This window comes from Capricornis sumatraensis, chromosome 17, assembly GCF_032405125.1.
Source record: "Capricornis sumatraensis isolate serow.1 chromosome 17, serow.2, whole genome shotgun sequence".
In the NCBI taxonomy this organism is placed as follows: Eukaryota; Metazoa; Chordata; class Mammalia; order Artiodactyla; family Bovidae; genus Capricornis; species Capricornis sumatraensis.
Genome location: NC_091085.1, coordinates 28,246,886 through 28,264,815, shown reverse-complemented (window position 1 = coordinate 28,264,815; position 17,930 = coordinate 28,246,886). Strand labels below are relative to the sequence as shown.

The 17,930-nt window shown below is 37.2% G+C and overlaps 1 pseudogene; it reads left to right on the top strand.

Annotated features, from left to right (window-relative positions):
• The first annotated feature begins 532 nt into the window (after positions 1-532).
• LOC138094065 (trifunctional enzyme subunit beta, mitochondrial-like) lies at positions 533-17,367 on the top strand (annotated as a pseudogene).
• Positions 17,368-17,930: the final 563 nt, after the last annotated feature.

The window sequence follows — 17,930 nt, the reverse complement described above, 5'->3', positions numbered from 1 at the left end:
TTATCATGCAAGGAATGTTTTTTGAAGTTTTTTTGGCAAAAGAGATAAGGCTCAGAGGCTGCCTTAGCCTCTGCAGCACTTCTGCCCAGGCTCTGGAACATCCGACTCAGACTCAGCCTGGCACTAGCCAGGCCCTCAACATACTTCCTGACTAACCCAAGCCTACCTGCCCGCCTCCCACCCCACCAACCCCATGCTGATTTACTGCAGGTCCCTTAATGGTACCCTTCACTTTGGCTAAAGGGGCAGAAAGAACTCTTCCTCTATTGCAAGAAAGAAGGCCTACCATGGGGTCAGATGTCAGTCATCTAGTCAGGTGACAGGCAGACAGCTGGGACCCAGCTACACCTCTGGAGTCTGATGGCCTGCAAGAGGGGTTCTTTCTAGACTAGATCCACCCCTAGATCCCTCTCACCCCAGAAACTTGAGGCCAAATGCTGCTCACAACTGGAGCCCAAGCTAAGGTGGGGACCACTGCAGCATGACTTCCATCTTGACATTAACTTGAAATAAATCTTCCAAGTTCAGCAAAATGGTTACACAGATTTTCTTGAGACCTCTGAGCTGTTCCTACCAGCTAAAAGCTGCCCCAGCTGCCCAGAAAAAATTAAAGAAGACCTTGGCTAAACCCTATATAAAGTATATGGTGGTGGTAGATAATGTCACACTCCACTTTTGCTGTCAGGCACTTCATATAAAGACCTGATGCCATGTGATTTGACTCAGATTTGTTACATCAAACCAAGGTCTCAAAGGAAATTGTTGGTTACATGCTCTTTGGCATAGTTATACAGGAAGTAAAAACAATGTAGCTAGAGAGTCTGTCCCTTGAAGCTGACCTCTCTGACAAGTCTCCTGTGATCTGTCCCCATGGCTTGCATCTTTGCTAACCAAACCAGGACTACAAGTGTTGGCTTGATTACTTCTAGCCAGTAATGTGGTTGTGGCAGGTGATATACAGTTAATAGCCTATGTACCTATTTGTCATTTGAGGAAACTCATGCTCGATCTGAAAAAGGCCAAAATTTTAGGTCAGTGACTATCTTTAATCCTATCACCTGAGCACGACCATGCATCGCTCTACAGACTGACTTGCATCTGCCCTGTTGTTTCTCAACTGCAACAGAGTGAGTATGCACTGCATTTGCACAGTCTAGCCAAGAAGGCCCAGGATGAAGTTCTCCTTTCTGATGTTGTATATCTTCAAAATACCAGCAAAAGATATAGTCACCAAAGATAGTGGCCTTTGTCCTTTCTGAAGTAGACAGTCAAGCTAAAACCTGCATTCATCAAGCCCTATGGCATAGTGACAGCTGCAAATTCTTCTTTCCTAACTGATGGTGCATCTGCAATGCTCAGGAAAAAAACTCTGGTCACGGGTTATAAGCCGAAGGCACATATGAGGGATTTTGTATATTTGTTTCAGGATTCCAAAGATCAGCTTTCACTTGAACCAACATATGCTACTCTAAAAGTGCTAGAAAAGTTAGGATTAACAATAAATGATATCAATGCCTTTGAATTTCATGAAGCCTTCTCAGGTCATATTTTAACTAACCATAAAGTCATAGATTCTGATTAGTTTGTACAAAACTACATGGATAAAAATGCAAAGTTGCATTGAGTCCTTTGAAGAAGTTTAACAACTGAGGTGAATCAATGTCCCTAAGACACGTGTATGGAGACACTGGCTGCCAACAAATTATGGAAGGACAAAGGTTAGTATGACTTAGTGGCTGTCTATGAGGTAGAGTGCTGGGCCATGCTATGATAGATAACAGACTTGGAGTTTTTGTGCAATACTCACCCTAGACAAGGCAATTTCAATGCATTACTAAATGACATATATATTTCCTAGTTCTTCTTAGGAAATACAATTTGTGGCCTTCTGTAAAATCTTTGCAAGTAAACCTTGCTAGTGTTCTGAGCTTTCCAATAATCATGGCTCACTGCTTTTTCAGGGATTTCTTAGTCATCAGAATCTCACATAGTGATATGTTTAAGCATTTGTTTTTGGTCTCTATTTTCATTAAAGATTAAACAAATGGTTGCAATTTGAGAAAGAGATTAGCTAGGGTTTGAAATCATCTTTATATTATTTGAAAAATATATTCATTCATATTTGTGACCTAAAGAAAAATTATTTCCTGTGAAATACAAACCAATGTGCTTCTGTCTTTATGGAAACATAGTTCAGAATTTAAGCATAATTTAAAGCTTACAATAAATATTTAGATTAAAAAAACCATATTTGTTAACCTTAAACTGGAGAATTGTTGGAGGGGGGGGAGAAATAATAATTATTCTTACTAGGTACTCACACTACCCATGAAGTGGTATACTATCATTTGAAAATGGACTTAAACTACATGTGAATACCTATTGCAACATTTATGGTTACCTTGGGACAACCATAAAAATAGCAAAAAAAGAGAAATATAACCTATGTGCTAAAAAAAGAGGAAATATGAAATCATGTAAAATGCTCATTTGAAACTACAAAAGGCATGCAAAGAGTGGAAGGCAAGTAGGGAAAAAGGAGAACATTAAATTCAAAACAGTAACAAAGCTGGTAGATATGAGTTCAAATACATCTCTGAATATCAAGGGTCCATATGCATCAACTAAATGATAAACATTGTTAGACTGAACCACAAAGCAAGACCCAATTATCTAATGTCTTCAAAAAACTCATTTTAAATATATATAAAAACATGTATAGATTTGAAGTAAATGGTTGGAGAAAAATATAGTAATACTAATCAAAGAAAGCAGAAGTAGCTATATTAATTTCAGATGGAGCAAATTTCAAAGCAAATAGAGTTATTGTGGATAAATAAGGGCATTATGTAATGATAAAGGGGTTAATTTTCCAGTAAACTATTACAATCCTTAATATTTATACACCTAACACAGAACATAAAACTATGAGAGGCAAAGTCTGATAGAACTAGAAAGAGAAATAGGTGAATCCACTATCATGTTGTAGATGTCAAAACCCTCTCTCAGAAATGGACAGATGAAGCAGGCAGAATAGGAGTAAGGATATAGCTGAACTCAACAAAATCATCAATCAGCTGGATATAATTGACATTTATAGACTTAATCTTCCAACAACAGCAGCATACACATTCTTTTCAAGCTCACACGGAACATTCATCAATATAGACCATGTTCTCACTTTAAACACACCTTAAAAATTCTAATAGTATAAATCATACAATGTCTATTCTCAGATCACAATGAAATTTAACTAGAAGTCAATAATAGAAAGACAACCAGAAAATATCAAAATATGTGGTGATTAACCAACACACTTAAAGCAATATGTGGACCAAAGAAGAAATCTGGAGAAAAAATTTACAACATTCTTTCTAAAATTAAAAAACAACTTATGAAATTTGTGGGATGCAGCAAAAACTATAATTGGAGAGTAATTTATAGCATAGAATTTATAACATAAATTTAGAGAATACATATGCTAGAAAAGAAGATTTATACTATAGACCAAAATCCCTAATGGATATTAATGCAAAAATCCTCGACAAAATATTAGGAAGTTGAATGCAACAATGTATGAAAAAAATAATATACTGCAAACAACTGGGATTTATTCCTGCTAAACAAGGAAGATTGAGCATTAAAAAATCAGTTAATGTAATTCACCAATAGCCTAAAAAAGCAAAACCACATGATCATATCAATAGAGGCAGAAAAAATATTTTACAAAATCCATTCACCATTTATGTTAGAAACTCCCAGAAAACAAGGAGTAGAGCTAAACATTCTCAACTTGATAAAGAATATAAAAATTCTACAGCTAACATCATTCTTTAAACTGGAATAAATATTGCCAGAAGAAATATCAATAACCTCATATATGCAGATGAAACTATTCTTGTGGCAGAAAGTGAAGAGGAACCAAAGAGCCTCTTATGGACAGTGAAAGAGCAGAGTGTAAAAGCTGGCTTAAAAATCAACATTCAAAAAACTAAGATCATGGCATCCAGTCCCATCACTTCATGGCAAATAGTTGGGGAAACAATGGAAACAGTGACAGATTTTATTTTCTTGGGTTCCAAAATCACTGCAGATAAACAACTTCTCTTTGGAAGAAAAGCTATGACTAACCTAGAAAGCATATTAAAAAGCAGAGACATTACTTTGCTGACAAAGGTCCATTTTCAAAGCTATGGTTTTTCCAGTAGTCGTGTATGGATGTGAGAGTTGGACTATAAAGAAAGCTGAGTGTTGAAGAATTGATACTTTTGAACTGTGGTGTTGGAGTAGACTCTTGAGAGATCCTTGGACTGCAAGGATATCCAACCAGTCAATCCTAAAGGAAATCAGTCCTGAACATTCATTGGAAGGACTGATGCTGGAGCTGAAGCTCCAATACTGTGGCCACCTGATGTGAAGAGCTGACTCATTAGAAAAAACCATGATGCTGGGAAAGAGTGAAGGCAGGAGGAGAAGGGAATCACAGAGAATGGGATGATTGGATGGCATCACCAACTCGATGGACATGAGTTTGAGCAAGCTCCAGGAGTTGATGATGGACAGGTAAGCCTGGCATGCTGCAATATATGGGGTCACAAGGAGTCAGACACAACTGAGTGACTGAACTGACTGACTGACTGAACATCATACTTAATGGTAAGAAATATTGTTTTCCCACCAAGATTAGAATAAGGCAAAGATGTCTTCTCTCATCACTCTGTTTCAGTTTTGTACCATAGACATTCTAGTTAGTGTAAACAAGAAAAGGAAGTAAAATATATATTGATTGGGAAGGAAGAGATATAATTATCTTTGTAGATGACATGATCATCTGTGCCAAAAATCTGAAAAAACTGACCCATAAAACTTAAAACTAACCAGCAGAGTTGGAGGATACAAAATTAATACATAAAAATCAATTACTTTCTTACACATCAGCAATGAACAAGTAGAATTTGAAATTAAAAACACAATAGCATTAACATTAGTACTGCTGCTGCTGCTGCTGCTAAGTCATCTCAGTCGTGTCCGACTCTGTGGGACCCCATAGATGGCAGCCCACCAGGCTCCCCCATCTCTGGGATTTTCCAGGCAAGAACACTGGAGTGGGTTGCCACTGCCCTTCTCCTACTATTGTAAGTCCCCACTTTCTGAGACTATGTGACCTACATGATCCAAAGTTTGCAAGAAACAAGCTAAGTTACAAAGGCAGAAAGAGTAGGAGGTTATGTAAAATTTTAACTTTTCCTTTTCAAGTTATTCCCATCTTGATTAGAAATTTAATGCAGTCACAATCAAAATACTAGCAAGTTATTTTTTGGATATGGACAAACTGATTCTACAGTATATATGAAGAGTTAAAAGCACTAAAATAGCCAATAAAATACTGAAGAAGAACAAAGCTGGAAGATTGACCCTGTTAGAGCAAGCAGGTAGCTAGGTATGAGCAGAGAAAAGGGGACAAGAGCTGGGTGGCAGGAAATCCCACATCTGGTAAACAGCAGGGATCCATAGGCAAAGGAAAGCAGGAACCTCGAACTGACAGGAAACCACATATTTTGGGTGATAAGTGTCTTCTGGGTAGTATAGACAAAGAAAGGTGGGGAAAGATGATTATCTCCTGTGACTGAATACAACATTTTGCTCATTGTGCTCTCATTATAATAATATTAGTTTTACAGATAAAAAGTACCCAGCATGCACCAACACCATGACACTTCTGATCTAAGCTGAATGAGCACAAAAATCCCACCTTTCCTTAGGGAAATGGAGTTGGGATGAAAATCAGGGAATATGACCCCCAAACTCCTCTTTCCCCTGATTATTCCACCCTTTCATTTATTTGCCCCTCATAACCAGCTTGGGCTTCCCTGGTGGCTCAGGGGGAAAGAATCTGCCTGCAGTGCAGCAGACCCATGTTTGATCCCTGGGTTGGGAAGATCCCCTGAAGAAGGGAATGGCAACCCATTCCAGTATTCTTGCCTGGAGAATTCCATGGACAGAGGAGCCTGACGGGCTACAATCCATGGGGTCCCAAAGAATCAGACTCGACTGAGTCAGACATATGACTAGCTTGCCAAAAAAACTCGGTGCAGCAACTCCTCACCTGCCTGCCCATTCTCCCTCTGATAGCATATCCGTGCTTAAATAAACTCTTACTTTACTTTCTTAACCTTTCTGCTTTCTCTCCAAGTTATCTCACAACAACAACAGAAAAGAATCTTAAATTCACCGGGAACAACACTGTCTGACTTCCAGATTTACTATAAAGCTACAGTAATCAAGAAAGCATGAAGCAGGGCACCCAAAGCCAGTAACCTTAAGGATAGGGTGGGGAGGGAGGTAGGTGGAGTGTTCAGGATGGGGGGGAACCATGTGTACCAATGGCCATGTATACCTATGGCCGATTCATGCCACTGTATGGCAAAAACAATCACAATATTGTAAAGTAATTTTCCTCCAAACAAAATAAATTAATTAATTTAAAACAAAACAAAGAAAACATGGAATTAGGGAAAGAAAAGAAAATTGATCAGTGAAACAGAATAGAGAGCCCAAAAAGTGACACAAATATAATCAACTGATTTTTGACAAAGGAGCAAAAGCAATACTATGGAGCAAAGACAGTATCTTCAATGGATGGTGCTGGAGCAATTGAACATCAATGTGCAAAAAAAAAAAAAAGGTATATGTTTATACATAGAGCTTACATCCTTCACAAAAATTAACTCAAAGTGAATCATAGATGTAGATGAAAAACACAAAACTATAAAACTCCTAGAAGACAACATAGAAGAAAACCTCAATTACCTTAGATATGTCCAAGACTTTCAGATACAACACAAAAGGCATTATCCATGAGAGAAATAACTTATTAATATAAGCTAAATTTAATTAAATTTACAAACCAGAGTTCTGTGAAAGAGAATATCCAGCAAATGGGAAGACTAAGTCATAGACCGGGGAAAATATTTGCAAAAAACACACATGATAAAGGACTATTATCTAAAATATACAAACAACTCTTAAATTTGAACAAGAAACAAACAAACTGATTTAACTAATGGGCCAAGGACTTTGACATATCTCACCAAAAAGAGATGGCACAGATATCAGATAAATGTATGAAAGATGCTCTGCATCATGTCATCAGGGAAATGCAAATTAAAACAGGGAGGTATACCTACAATCATATTAGAATAATCAAAATCAAGAACAGCAACAACCCCAAATTCTGATGATGATGTAAAGGGACATGAACTCTGATTACTGCTGATGGCAATGTAAAGTGGTACAGCCACTTGTAAAGATGGTTTGGTAGTTGCCCACAAAAGTAAAATACTCTTACTATATGATTCAACAATCATGCTTCTTTATATTTACACAAAACATTGAAAACTTCTTCTAACACAAAAAGCTGCACATGTATATTTACAGTAGCTTTATTCAAAACTATAAAAATTTGAAGCAACAAAGATGTCCTTCATTAGATGAATAAGTAAATAAGCTGTGGTACATCCAGACAATGGAAAATTCTACACTACAATTCACTATCAAGCCATGAAAAGACATAGAGGAATCTTAAATGCATAGTACTAAGAAAGAAGTCAATCTTAAAAGGCTATGCACTATATGATTTCAACTAGATAATATTCTGGAAAAGGTAAAACAACACAGTAAAAAGACAGTAAAAAGACCAGGGTTTGCAGGTGGTTATGTGGGAGGGAGGAATAAATAGATGAAGCAGGGAGAATTTTAGGGCAGTGGAAATACTCTGCACTGTGCTTGTGCTCAGTAGTGTCCTACTCTTTGTGGCCCCATGGACTGTAGCCAGCCAGGGTCCACTGCCCACGGTATTTTCCAGGCAAGAATACTGGAATTGGGTACCATTTCTTACTTTAGGGGATCTCCTCAGCCCAGGGATAAAATCCATGTCTCTTACATGTCCTGCATTGGCATGCAGATTCTTTACCACTAGTGCCAACTAGGAAGCCCCAAAATACTCTGTATGATACCACAATAATGGACATACATCATTACACATTTGTCAAGACCTATAGAGTTTACAGCACTGAAAATGAACCATGTTTTAAGTTATAGATTTTGGGTAATTGTGATATTGATGTAGGCTTACCAGTTTCTATAAATAATGGGGGAGGTTGTGCATGTGTGAAAGCAGGGGATATATGGGAAATCTCTGTACCTCTCCCTCAATTTGTGAGTCTAGTACACAAATTTTCTTTAATTATCTTACTATTAAAAAATAAAGTCTTAGTAAAACAACAAAACCAAAGTTTTAACCACATATTTAAGAGAGATGGAAAAGTAGGTTTGTTTACGAGGTGAAGAGGAGAAAAAAATCCTTCAGGCTGGACATGTAGAACTGTAAAAATAAAGATGGGAAGAAAGAGATAAGCAAAAGTGAATTATTAGATTTAGCTTGAAAGTAAAAAAGGTAGTGACCAAAAGATTTCCCAGGTTTCTGAAAAGGCCATTTGACTTACAAGTCGATGTTTTAATAAAATTATTTGGAAGCACTCTACACCTCTCTAAAGTTTGCCTTTTTTTTTTTTTTCATAAATCCTATCAGTACCCTACAGAACAACAAGTAGAGATTAGTCAGTTTCACTCTTGAAATCTCTAGCATATCTTGTGAGAAAATTACACATCAATAGAATCCATTACTTCAGTCAATATTTTAGGAAGCCCTGAGAGCACAGACTTGACAGTGACAATCTGTGTAATCATTCCCAAGGAAAAGTGAACATTCCTTCCTAGCTTTTTAAAAAATGGATATTAGTTATTCCATGAGACAATACCAAACCAACCCATTTCACTAATAAGGAAGTGCTATTTCAATGAGGAAACTATTGTTTGTCCAGTGAAAAAAGGAATGACACAGTCATGGGCAAATGGTCATTTATAGATGGATATCTATTCACCACATTATTGCAGAACAAACATTTGAGAAAAAAAAGTATCCTTATCAGAACTAAGACTTGAGAGAAAAGCCTCTGTAATTGCTCTCATTACCAATAACAGTCCTTACATAGTCATTTTAATACTTCCACTTTTCAATGATAACAGTTCTCTAATGCCTAAATATGAGAAAAAAACATCACCAGGACTTGGCTGTTTCTTATCACTTTCACACATTTAAGTATTTGAGAATCCTAAATACTAAATTCCTAAAACATTATCAAAGAATGTATTGTTTCAGTTTCTTCTCCCACATTTATCTATTTAACCATCTGTCTTCTTACCTACCTTTCTAGTGCCTACTGACCCACCTACCTATCCATTATCTATCTATCTATCAACCAATCTACCTCAAGAAGAGCTTCATATGGAATACCTTGATGCAAATTATTCTTCGTTGGTCATTTATAAGACGCTGAAAACCTTGGGACCTTTTGTCAAATAGTTAACTAATTTGATTGTCATTGCCCAATTATGACAGCTTTATACTTTAGACATAGATAGATAATAAGTAATTTTTATGATTTTTGCATTATTTTCCTATTTATGATGTCATATAAAACCCAGGAATATTCAGTAAAATGATATTAAAACTGTCCTATACAGAAATTGTCACTGCAATATAAAAATATCATGTGTCTTCAAACTGTCTTATGGGTAAAGTCTTTTAAACCTATTTTAACATAAATCTGGATTCAAAAATTCATTTTCATTTAAACTCTATTTTCTCTAAGTTTATAATCAAAATTATACCTATTTAAATGATAGCAGTTGAGCTAAATTAATAATAATAGCTAAATGCTATCATTTGAGCTAAATTAATTTTTAAAATTTATTTCTTATTGAAGAATAATTGCTTTATACACTTTTGTTATTTTTTGTCAAACTTCAATATAAATCAGCCATAGGTATACATACATATCCCATCCGTTTTGAATCTTCCTCCCATCTCCCTCTCCATCGTACCCCTCTAGGTTGATAGAGAGTCCCTTTTTGAGCTTCCTGAGCCATACAGCAAATTCCTCTTGGCTATCTATTTCACATATGGTAATGTAAGTTTCCGCATTACTCTTTCCATACATTTCACCCTCTCTTCCCCTCTCCTCATGTCCATAAGTCTATTCTCTATGACTGTTTCTCCCCTGTTGCTCTGTAAATCTTTATTAACATTTTTCTAGATTCCATATATATGCATTAGAATATGATATTTATCTTTCTCTTTATGGCTTACTTCACCCTGTATGACAGGTTCTAGGTTCACCCACCTCATTAGAAATGACTCAAATGTGTTCTTTTTTATCACTGAGTAAAATTACATTGTGCATATGTACCACAACTTCTTTATCCATTCATCTGTTGATGGACATCTAGGTTACTTCCATGTTCTAGCTATTGTAAATTGTGCTGCAATGAACAATTGGATACATGTGTCTTTTTCAATTTTGGTTTTCTCAGGGTATATGCCTAGGAGTGGGATTGCTAAGTCATATGGTGGTTTTATTCCTAGTATTTAAAGGAATGTCCATACCGTCCTCCATAGTGGCTGTATCAATTTACATTTCCACCAGCGTGCAAGAGCATTCCCTTTTCTCCACACCCCCTCCAGCATTTATTGTTTGTAGACTTTTTGATGATGGCCATTCTGACTGGTGTGAGGTAATATCTTGTGGTTTTGATTCGCATTTCTCTATTAATGAGCAATGTTGAACACCTTTACATGTGTATGTTAGCCATCTGTATGTATTCTTGGAGAAATGTCTGTTTAAGTCTTTTTCCCACCTTTTGATTGACTTGTTTGTTTTTCTGTATTGAACTTGTTTTGTTTTTCTTGTATATTTTGGAAATTAATTGTCAGTTGTTTCGTTTGCTATTATTTTCTCCCATTCTGAGGGTGGTCTTTTCACCTTGCATATAGTTTCCTTTACTATACAAAAACTTTTAAGTTTAATCAGGTCCCACTTGTTTACTTTTGTTTTTATTTTCCATTATTCTAGGAGGTAGGGCACAGAGTATCTTGCTTTGATTTATGTCATCGAGTGTTCTGCCTATGCTCTCCTCTAAGATTTTTATAGTTTCTGGTCTTACATTTAAGTCTTTAATCCATGTTGAGTTTGTCTTTTTGTATGGTGTTAGGAAGTGTTCTAATTTCATTCTTCTACATGTAGCTGTACAGTTTTCCAAGCACCATTTATTGAAGAGGCTGTTTATGCCTCATTGTAGATTCTTGCCTCCTTTATCAAAAAGAAGGTACCCATAGTGCATGGGTCTAATTTTGGGCTTTCTATCTTGTTCCAATTGTCCATATTTCTGTTTTAGTGCCAATATCATACTGTCTTGATGACTGTAGCTTTTTAGTATAATCTGAAGTCAGGAAGGTTGATTCCTCCAGTTCCATTCTTCTCACTCAAGACTGCCTTGGCTATTTGGGGTCTTTTGTGTTTCCACATGAATTGTGAAAATTTTTGTTCTAGTTCTATGAAAAATAGAATTGTTAATTTGATAGGGATCACATTGAATCTGTAGATTGTGTCTCGTAGTATAGTCATTTTCACAATATTTATTCTTCCTACCTGGAGAAGGCAATGGCACCCCACTCCAGTACTCTTGCCTGGAAAATCGCATGTACAGAGGAGCCTGGTAGGCTCAGTCCATGGGGTTGCTGAGGGTCAGACACGACTAAGCGACTTCACTTTCGCTTTTCACTTTCATGCATTGGAGAAGGAAATGGCAAACGACTCCAGTGTTCTTGCCTGGAGAATCCCAGGAACAGAGAAACCTGGTGGGCTGCCATCTATGGGGTCGCACAGAGTTGGACACGACTGAAGTGACTTAGCAGTAACATTCTTCCTACCCAGGAACATGGAATATCTCTCCATCTGTTTATATCATCATTAATTTCTTTATTAGTGTCTTATAAATTCCTGTGTACAGTTCTTTGACTACTTACATAGGTTTATACCTAGATATTTAATTCTTTTTTGTTGCAATAGTAAATGGGATTGATTCCTTAATTTCTCGTTCAGATTTTTCACTGTTAGTATATAGAAATACAAGAGATTTCTGTGTATTGATTCTGTATTCAACAACTGCTAAAATCAAAGATTAGCTTTAGCAAGTTTTCATTCCAATCCCAAAGAAAGGCACTGCCAAAGACTGCTCAAACTACCATACAATTGTACTCATCTCACACACTAGCAAAGTAATGCTCAAAATTCTGCAAGCCAGGCTTCGGCAAAGTGTGAACCATGAACTTCCAGATGTTCAAGCTGGTTTTAGACAAGGCAGAGGAACCAGAGATCAAATTTCCAACATCCACTTGATCATCAAAAAAAACAAGAGTGTTCCAGAGAAACATCTATTTCTGCTTTATTGACTTTATTGACTATGCCAAAGCCTTTGACTGTGAGGATCACAATAAAATGTGGAAAATTCTGAAGGAGATAATACCAGCCCACCTGACCTGCCTTGTGAGAAACCTGTATGCAGGTCAAGAAGTAACAGTTAGAACAGGACATGGAACAACAGACTGGTTCCAAATAGGAAAAGGAGTACGTCAAGGCTGTATATTGTCACCCTGCTTATTTAACTTCTATACAGAGCACATCATGAGAAATGCTGGGAAGGAAGAAGCACGACGTGGAATCAAGATTACCGGGAGAAATATCAATAACCTCAGATATGCAGATGACACCACCCTTATGGCAGAAAGTGAAAAAGAACCAAAGAGCCTCTTGATGAAAGTGAAAGAGGAGAGTGAAAAAATTGGTTTAAAGCTCAATATTCAGAAAACTACAATCATGGAATCCAGTCCCATCACTTCATGGGAAACAGATGGGGAAACAGTGGCTGATTTTATTTTGGGGGGGGGCTCCAAAATCACTGCAGATGGTGATTGCAGCCATGAAATTAAAAGACGCTTGCTCCTTGAAAGGAAAGTTATGATCAACCTATATAGCATAGTAAATAGCCACGACATTTCTTTGTCAACAAAGGTCCATCTAGTCAAGGCTATGGTTTTTCCTGTGGTCATGTATGGATATAAGAGTTGGACTGTGAAGAAAGCTGAGCACTGAAGAATTAATGCTTTTGAACTGTAGTGTTGGAAAAGACTCTTGAGAGTCCCTTGGACTGCAAGGAGATCCAACCAGTCCATCCTAAAGGAGATCAGTCCTGGGTGTTCATTGGAAAGACTGATATTGAGGCTGAAACTCCAATACTTTGGCCACCTGATGTGAGGAGCTGACTCATTTGAAAAGACCCTAATGCTGGGAAAGATTGAGGGTATAAGAAGGGGATGACAGTGGATGAGATGATTGGATGGCACTACTGACTCAATGGACATGGGTTTGGGTAGACTCCGGGGGTTGGTGATGGATAGGAAAGCCTGGCGTGCTGCGGTTCATGGGGTCGCAAAGAACTGGACACAACTGAGCATATTGAAAAGCAAAGACGTTACTTTGCCAACAAAGGTACGTCACGTCAAGGCTATGGTTTTTCCAGTGATCATGTATGGATGTGAGAGTTGGACTGTGAAGAAAGCTGAGAGCTCAAGAATTCATGCTTTTGAACACTTGTGTTGGAGAAGACTCTTGAGAATCTCTTGGACAGCAAGGAGATCCAACCAGTCCATTCTAAAGGAAATCAGTCCTGGGTGTTCATTGGAAGGACTGATGCTGAAGCTGAAAGTCTAATACTTTGGCCACCTGATGTGAAGAGTTGACTCATTGGAAAATACCCTGATGTTGGAAGGGATTGGAGACAGGAGGAGGGGACGACAGAGGATGAGATGGCTGGATGGCATCACCGACTCAATGGACATGAGTTTGAGTGGATTCTGGGATTTGGTGATGGACAGGGAGGCCTGGCGTGCTGCACTTCATGGGGTCACAAAAAGTTGGACACCACTGAGTGAGTGATGATGCTAAAGTTGAAACTCCAGTACTTTGGCCACCTTGTGCAAAGAGTTGATTCATTGGAAAAGACTTTGATGTTGGGAGGGATTGAGGGCAGGAGGAGAAGGGGATGACAGAGGATGAGATGGCTGGATGTCATCACCGACTCGATGGACGTGAATCTGAGTGAACTTTGGGAGTTGGTGACGGACAGGGAGGCCAGGTGTGCTGCAATTCATGGGGTCGCAAAGAGTCAGACATGACTGAGCGACTGAACTGAACTGAACTGAACTGAGTGAGTGAACTGATCTGAACTTAGCAACTCAACTGAACTGAACTGAATTTTTAATACTGTCTTTGAAATGAAGTGAAGTCGCTCAGTTGTGTCCGACTCTTTGCGACCCCATGAGCTGTAGCCTATCAGGCTCCTCCGTCCATGGGATTTTCCAGGCAAGAGTGCTGGCATGGATTGCCATTTCCTTCTCCAGGGGATCTTCCCAACCCAGGAACCGAACCCATGTCTCCCGCATTGCAGACAGATGCTTTACCATCTGAGCCACCAGGGAAACCTAATACTATCTTTAGGGTTTTCTATGTACAGTATCATGTCATCTGCAAATAGCAAGAGCTTTATTTCTTTTCCAATCTGGATTCCTTTTATTTCTTTTTCTTCTCTGATTAGTGAAGCTAGGACTTCCGGAATTAGTTGAATAACAGTCGTGAAAATGGACAACTTTGTCTTCTTCCTGATCTTAGGGAGAATGCTTTCAGTTTTTCACCATTGAGAATAATGTTTGCTGTGGACTTATCATATATGACCTTTACTATGTTGAGGTAGGTTCCCTCTATGCCCATTTTTTGAAGAATTTTAATCATAAAATGGGTGCTGAATTTTGTCAAATGCTTTTTCTGCATCTATTGAGATTATCATATGATTTTTATTTTTCAATTTGTTAATATGGTGTTTCATATGGATCAATTTCTGTATATTGAAGAATCCTTGCATCCCTGGAATAAACGCAACTTGATCATGGTGTATGAGCTTTTTGATATATTAATGATTCTGTTTGCTAAAATTTTGTTGAGGATATTTGCATCTATGTTCATCAGTTATATTGGCCTGTAGTTTTCTTTTTATGTGTTGTCTTTGTCTTGCTTTGGTATCAGGGTGATGGTGGCTTCATAGAATGAGTTTGGAAGTGTTCCTTCCTCTGCAATGTTTTGAAAGAGTTTTAGAAGGATAGACATTAGCTCTTCTCTAAATCTTTGAAAGAATTCTCCTGTGAAGCAATCTGGTCTTGGGCTTTTGGTTTTTTTGGGAAAATTTGTGATCACAGCTTCAATTTCAGTGCTTGCTATTGGGTTGGTCATAATTTCTATTTCTTCCTGGTTCATTAAATGTTGGAAGATTGAACTTTTCTAAGAATCTGTCCATTTTTTCCAGGTTATTTACTTTATTGTCATATAGTTGTTCATAAGAGTCTTATAATCCTTTGTATTTCTGCATTGTCTGTTGTAACCTCTCCTTTTTCATTTCTAATTTTGTTGATTTGATTCTTCTCTCTTTTTTCTTGATAAGTCTGGCTAAAGTTTTGTTAATTTTGTTTATCTTCTCAAAGCTTTTAGTTATTAATCTTTAATTATTACTTATTAATCTTTACTATTGTTTTTTCATTTCTTTAATTTTATTTCTGCTTGGATCCTTATGATTTCTTCACTTCTACTAATTTTGGGGGTTTTTTTTTTCTGCTTTTTTCCAGCTATTTTAGGTGTAAAGTTAGGTTGTCTATTTGATGTTTTTCTTGTTTCTTGAGGTAGGGTTGTATTGCTATAAACTTCCCGCTTAGCAATGCTTTTGCTGCATCCCATAGGTTTTGAATGTTGTGTTTTCATTGTCATTTGTTTCTGGAAATTTTTTCTATCTCCCCTTTGATTTATTCAGTAATCTGTTGGTTATTTAGAAACGTGTTGTTTAGTCTCCATGAGTTTGTGTTTCTTACAGTTTTGTTGTTGTTTTTGTTGTTGTAATTGATATCTAGTCTCATTGCACTGTGGTCAGAGAAGATGCTTGATATGATTTCAATTTTCTTAAATTTCCAGAAGTTTGTGACCCAACATGTGGTTTATCCTGGAGAATGTTCCATGGGCACTTGGGAATAAGGTGCATTTATTATTCCATCTGCATTTAGATGGAATGTCCTGAAGATATCAATGAGATCCATCTCATTAATGTATTATTTAAGACTTGTGTTTCCTTATTAATTTTCTGTTTTATGATCTGTCCATTGGTGTGAGTGGGGTGTTAAAGACTCCTACTGTTATTGTGTTCCTGTCAATTCCCCCTTTTATGTCTGTTAGTGTTTCTCTTATATATTTAGGTGCTCCTATGTTGGGTGCATAGTAACTTACAATAGTTATGTCTTCCTCTTGGATTGATCACTTGATTATTATGTAGTGTCCTTCCTTATCTCTTGTAATATTCTTTATTTTAAGGTCTATTTTGTCTGATATGAAGATTACTACTCCAGCTTTCTTTAGCTTCTCATTTGCAAGGAATATATTTTTCCATCCTCTCACTTTCAGCCTATATGTATCTTTAGTTTTGAAGTGGGTTTCTTGCAGACAGCATACATATGAGTCTTGTTTTTGTATCCATTCAGCCAATCAGTGTCTTTTGGTTGGAGCATTTAATCCATTTACATTTAAAGTAATTATTGATACATACATTCCTATGGCCATTTTCTTAATTGTTTGGGGGTTGATTTTGTAGATCTTTTTTCTTCTCTTGTATTTCTTGACTATATAAGTCCCTTTAACATTTGTTGTAAAGTTGGTTTGGAGGTACTTGTCAGGAAGCATTTAACAGGAGGCTTCCTGTGTACTGTTTTGGATCTGTCAGGAATTCTCTGTTTCTTAGTAATTCCTGAATATTCAAGAATTAAGAGGAGAGGCAAGCCTCTCCCAGGGACTGAGGAATCCAGGCATTTCCTTCATTAGTTTTTCTATACGGTGATAAGTAGCCTCTTTCTTTTTATGGACCATATAGTAAAAGTGATTATTTACAACTCTCTCTCTTTAATATGGAATGCCTATGTTTTGTAAGTCTGGAATTTTAATCTTTATCTTTGCTGAGAATAACTACTGTATATATGCCCACACCATGTTGATTAAAACACCCTTGCTCCATCAGAGCTTTGGTCCCTATGTCTTGCTTTCTATCTCTTTCTCTTTCAGGCTGATCCCCTGGACCACAGAGGTCCTCTGTGTTCACTTTCCTGCCCTGGCTTCTAAGACCCTCTAGAGAAGGCACTCTGCACCTTCACCCCATTGAGAGGGCACATGAGGCCTTTGAAAACAGAGCAAGCCCCATGCAGGGGCTTTATTGGCTTTCTGCATAAACAAAAAAATATCACCCTCTTTCTCTCTCTTTTACTTTCTTATCGGTAGACTCCGGACCACCATGTTCCGGTCTATTAAAGGACCTCAACAGTACTGAATTCTCTTAACTTTTGCTTGTCAGAAAAGCTTTTTATTCCTCCTCCAATTTTATGATATAGTTGTCAGGTACAGTAATCTTGGTTGTAGACTTTTCCCTTTCAGTACTTTAAATATATTCCCTTTTGACCTGCACTCTTTCTGATGAAAGATCAGCTGTTAAGCATATGGCATTTTCCTTCTATGTTACCTTGCTGCTTTTAATATTCTTTCTTTGTGTTTAGTTTTTTTTTAAATTTCATTAGTATGTATCTTGGCATGTTTCTCCTGGGTTTATCCTGTATGGGACTCTTTGCACCTCTTGGACTTGACATACTGTTTCCTTTTCCATGTTGGGGAAATTTTAAACTATAATATCTTCAAAAACTTTCTCATACCTTTTCTCTTCCTCTTCTTTTTGTGGGACCCCTAATTTCAAATGTTAGTGCATTTGAAATTGTCCCAGAGGTCTCTGAGACTATCCACAGTTTTCTTCATTCTTTTCCTTTTATTCTGCTCTTCAGAAGTTATTTGAACCACTTTATCTTTCAGCTCAGTGATTCGTTCTTCTGCTTTATATATTCT